The 5448-nt window shown below is 36.6% G+C and overlaps 1 long non-coding RNA gene across 1 annotated transcript; it reads right to left on the minus strand.

Annotated features, from left to right (window-relative positions):
• Nucleotides 1-4660: 4660 nt before the first annotated feature.
• Nucleotides 4661-5022, minus strand: LOC139555906 (uncharacterized). Its single transcript, XR_011671038.1, has 2 exons — nucleotides 4925-5022; nucleotides 4661-4812 (listed from the first exon to the last, which is right to left on the minus strand). It is a non-coding gene; the product is annotated as an uncharacterized lncRNA (long non-coding RNA).
• Between the last annotated feature and the right edge of the window lie 426 nt (nucleotides 5023-5448).

A 5448-nucleotide genomic window follows, 5' to 3' on the forward strand; every position in this document is an offset into this window, starting at 1 on the left:
AATATTGCAACAAAGTTGTCTAATGAAGGCAAACGATGTAGAATCCTCCAATCCTGTAGCCTACTCCCGACCGTCACGTTGTACAGCGCCATATTTTCCATTCCATCCTGAGGGTTTCATTTTTCTCGGAATAGAAAAACAATAATATTAATCAGATTAATTAAGCCAAATTCCTTAAAATCAACCCCATATACTACGTTGATACAAAAAAGGTTTTAAATTATCTGGTAATGCCAAAGTGGAAGACTATCAAATGCTTCTCAAAGATTCCCTCTGGTGGTCAAACTAGTACTAACTTGCATTAACAGAAAGAATGGCTGAGAACAGGTAGGGAAATAGTTATCTGTCACGTCCTTATTTTCTATGGTAGAGTAGGTCAGGGCGTGACTGGGGGGTTAGTCTAGTTTATTATTTCTATGTGGGGTTCTAGGTTTGTTTTTCTATGTTGGTGATTGTGTATGATTCCCAATTAGAGGCAGCTGGTAATCGTTGTCTCTAATTGGATCACATTTAAGTAGCTGTTTTTCCCACCTGTGTTTAGGGGATATTGTTTTGAGTTAGTGCACGTAGCACCTCTGTAGTCACGGTTCATTGTTAGTTTATTGTTTATTTGTTTTTGTCTTTGCTAAGTTTCACTTCATTCATTAAATAATGTGGAACTCAACATCCGATGCTCCTTGGTCCGATATTTATTACGACGAACGTGACATCATTAAGATGCTGTGAAAACTGGTAGCTAGCTAGTCATCATTAAGATGCTGTGAAAACAGGTAGCTATCTAGTTCATTATTAATATGTTGTGAATGCAGGTAAATAGCTAGTTATCTTTAAGAAGCTGTGAAAACATATTGCTAACAAGTTATCATTAAGATGCCGTGAACACAGGTAGCTAACTAGGTATCATTAAGATGCTATAAAAACAGGTAGCTAGCTAGTTATTATTAATATGTTGTGAACAGAGGTAAATAGCTAGTTATCATTAATATGTTGTGAATGCAGGTAAGAAACTAATTATCTTTAAGATGCTGTGAAAACATATAGCTAACAAGTTATCATTAAGATGCTGTGAACAGAGGTAAATAGGTATCTAGCTCGTTAGCATTAAGATTCTGTGAAAACACGTAGTCAGTTATCATTAAGATGCTGTGAAAGCTAGCTGTAGCTAGCTAGATTTCATTCATATTAATATGTTGTGAACGCAGGTAAATAGCTAATTATCATTAACTTGTTATGGCTGCAGGGGGCGTATTGAAAAACTGGAAAATATGTGCAAATTTTCAAACGGCCTCTTAATCAATTTTTGCTCTTACAATATGCATATTGTTATTACTATTGGATAGAAAACAGTCTCTAGTTTCTAAAACCGTTTTAATTATTTCTCTAAGTGGAACAGAACTATTTTTACAGTCCATTTCCTATCCGGAATTGAGATTTCCAAAAATCGATGTCGCTCTTCGAGCCCTTGTCTATAAAAGGGCATGTCACTTAGGACTGTAGAAACACGTCATACGCCTTCCTCTGTGTGTCATGCGGAAGTGAGAGTTGAAATCAGTTGATTATCTCGTCCTGTATTTGAACACAGCCTCTTTGATTGAGTGTTGCGCAGTTTATTTTTCTTTCTGGGCGCGAAGTAGCACCTGGACTCGGCTCCTGGAAAACACTCTGTAAAGGTGAATATGATCTCTGGCTTAGATTTTATTTGATACATGTCACAATATCATCCTAAAGTATGTTATTTCAATATACTTTAATTATATTATTGAAATGTTTTCTGGACTTTAGACGTGATGCGACGCAAGAATTTTTTCAAGATGGAGAAGTTAGCGTCGCACTGCCAGTGTGCTTGCTAATTCAAGAGGGTATTTGTTCGTTCTGGATCGGAATAAAGACGTTTCTGAACAAAGGACCCCTTGGAGAACATTCTGATGGAAGATCCACAAAGATAAGGACCCAATTTGGGATGCTTTTTCATATATCTGTCGAACTGTGCTAACGCTACCGTTTGACTAGAATCAATGTTGCTGTGTGCTAGCTATTGTAGTAAGCTAATATAACGATATATTGTGTTTTCGCTGTAAAACACTTCAACAATCGGAAATATTGTCTGTATTCACAAGATATTTGTCTTTCTTTAGCTATCCACCATATATTTGTCTGAAATGATTTATGATGAGTAATTAGGTAGTTGACGTTGGTGTCTATTTTCTCTGGCTACTCCCGTGCGATTTCTGACTGTAGCTATGATGGTAGCAGTAATGTAAAACTGATTTATAGCTAAAATATGCAATTTTTTTGAACAAAACATAGATTTATTGTGTAACATGTTATAGGACTGTCATCTGAGGTAGTTTTTTCTAGGTTATTTAGGTTGGTTTTAGGTTAGTTAGGTTGGCTTGTGCATGCTACTTCATCCTACTTGTGCTGTGAAAAATGTCTGTCCTCTTTTTTATTTGGTGGTGAGCTAACATAAATATATGTGGTGTTTTCTCTGTAAAACATTTAAAAAATCGGACATGTTGGCTGGATTGACAAGATGTTTATCTTTCAAATGCTGTATTGGACTTGTTAATGTGTGAAAGTTAAATATTTAAAAAAAATAGATTTTGAATTTCGCGCCCTGCATTTGAGCTGGATGTTGTCATAGGTGTACCGGTGTCGGGCTGCAGCAGATGCTTTGGAAACCGGTGGGTAACTAGTAATCATTAAGATGCTGTGAACACATGTAGCTAACTAGTTATCATTAAGATGCTGAGAGCACAGGTAGCTACAGTAGCTTGCGAAAGATTTCAACCACCTTGGCATTTTCCCTATTTTGTTGCCTTACAACCCGGAATTAAAATGTTGTCTAAAGTTCTCTAACGAAGGTAAACATATTGTTGCTTACTGGAAAAAACTCTTTCAAACACATGGTCACGTTGTACAGCGCCATTATGGCTATTAGCAGGGATATTTTTTGGCCGTTATAAAAATAATTTTTGCCTTTATTCAGATTAAAACAAAATAATCTCCAAAATACTGTTATATACAGTGGCTTGCAGAAGTATTCACCACGTTGTCATTTTTCCTATTTTGTTGCCTTACAAACTGGAATTAAAATGGATTTTGGGGGGGGTTTGTATCATTTGATTTACACAACATGCCTACCACTTTGAAGATGCTAAATATTTTTTCTTGTGAAACAAACAAGAAATAAGACAAAAAAACTGAAAACGTGAGTGTGCATAACTATTCACCCCCACAAAATCAATACTTTGTAGAGCCACCTTTTACAGCAATTACAGCTGCAAGTCTCTTGGGGTATATCTCTATAAGCTTGGCACATCTAGCCACTGGATTTTTGCACATTCTTCAAGGCAAAACTGCTCCAGCTCTTTCAAGTTGGATGGGTTCCACTTGTGTAAAGCAATCTTTAACTCAATTGAGGTCTGGGCTTTGACTTGGCAATTCCAAGACATTTAAATGTTTACCTTAAAACTTCTTCAGGCTGCAAGCCCGACATCGGGATCAATATGACAACAGCCACTGCAAGTGCAGGGCGCGAAATTCAAAATCTATTTTTGTAAAATATTTAACTTTCACACATTAACAAGTCCAATACAGCATTTGAAAGATAAACATCTTGTCAATCCAGCCAACATGTCCGATTTTTTAAATGTTTTACAGAGAAAACACCACATATATTTATGTTAGCTCACCACCAAATAAAAAAGAGGACAGACATTTTTCACAGCACAAGTAGGATGAAGTAGCATGCACAAGCCAACCTAACTAACCTAAAACCAACCTAAATAACCTAGAAAAAACTACCTCAGATGACAGTCCTATAACATGTTACACAATAAATCTATGTTTTGTTAAAAAAAAATGCATATTTTAGCTATAAATCAGTTTTACATTACTGCTACCATCATAGCTACAGTAAGAAATCGCACGGGAGTAGCCAGAGAAAATACAGACACCAACGTCAACTACCTTATTACACATCAGAAAACATTTCAGAGAAATATATGGTGGATAGCTAATGAAAGAGAAAGATCTTGTGAATACAGACAATATTTCAGATTCTTTAAATGTTTTACAGCGAAAACACCACATATATTCATGTTAGCTCACCACCAAATACAAAAAGAGAGACAGATATTTTTCACAGCACCGGTAGCATGCAGCTAGCATGCAGCTAGCATGCAAAGCCAACCTAACTAACCTAGAACTAACCTAAATAACCTAGAAAAAACTCCCTCAGATGACAGTCCTATAACATGTTACACAATAAATCTATGTTTTGTTCGAAAAAGTTGAATATTTTAGCTATAAATCAGTTTTACATTACTGCTACCATCTTAGCCACCATCATAGCTACAGTCAGATATCGCACGGCAGTAGCCAGAGAAAACAGACACCAACGTCAACTTCTAATTTCACATCAGAAAAGATTTCAGAAAAATATATGGTGGATAGCTAATGAAAGAGAAAGATCTTGTGAATACAGACAATATTTCCGATTTCTGAAGTGTTTTACAGCGAAAACACAATATATCGTTATATTAGCTTACTACAATAGCTAACACACAGCAGCATTGATTCTAGTCAAACGCTAGCGATAGCACAGTTCGACAGATATATGAAAAAGCATCCCAAATTGGGTCCTTATCTTTGTTGATTTTCCATCAGAATGTTCTCCAAAGGGTCCTTTGTTCAGAACCGTGTTCATTTGGACCTAGAACGAACGATGTCCCTGTTGAATTAGCATGACACACTGGCCATGCCGTGCTAACCTCTCCGTCTTGACAAAATTCTTGCGTCGCATCACGTCTAAAGTCCAGAATAAATTTCAATAATATAATTAAAGTATATTGAAAAAACATACTGTAGGATGATTTTGTGACATGTATCAAAGAAAATCGAAGCTGGAGGTCATATTCACCTATAACGAGTGTTTTCCAGGAGCGCAGTCCAGTTCCTACTTCGCGCCCAGAAAAAAATATAAAGTGCGCACTTATCACTCAAAGAGGTTCCTTTCAGTCCCTGACAGAGATAATCAAGTCCTTTTTTCTCTCACTTCCGCATGACAACCAGGGGAAGATGTGTGACGTGTTTGTACAGTCCTAAGTGCCAAGGCCTTTTATAGAGAGTATCTTGAAGAGAGACATAGCTTCTTGGAAATGTCACTTTTTCCAGAAAATGGGCTGTAAAAAGAGTTATGTTTCACTTAGAGAAATAATTAAACCTGTTTTAGAAACTAGAAGGTGTTTTATATCCAAAGGTAATAAATAATATGCATATTGTACGAGCAAGAATTGAGTACGAGGCCGTTTGAAATGGCCACCTCTTTCCACTGCTTATACTTACGGCTGATTTTTGAGCCATAAGAGGTTAATAAACCACTCAAGCGTTGCTTTAGCAGTAGGCTTAAGGTCATTGTCCTGCTGGAAGGTGAACCTCTATCCC

This window comes from Salvelinus alpinus, chromosome 27 (genome assembly GCF_045679555.1).
Source record: "Salvelinus alpinus chromosome 27, SLU_Salpinus.1, whole genome shotgun sequence".
Taxonomy (NCBI): domain Eukaryota; kingdom Metazoa; phylum Chordata; class Actinopteri; order Salmoniformes; family Salmonidae; genus Salvelinus; species Salvelinus alpinus.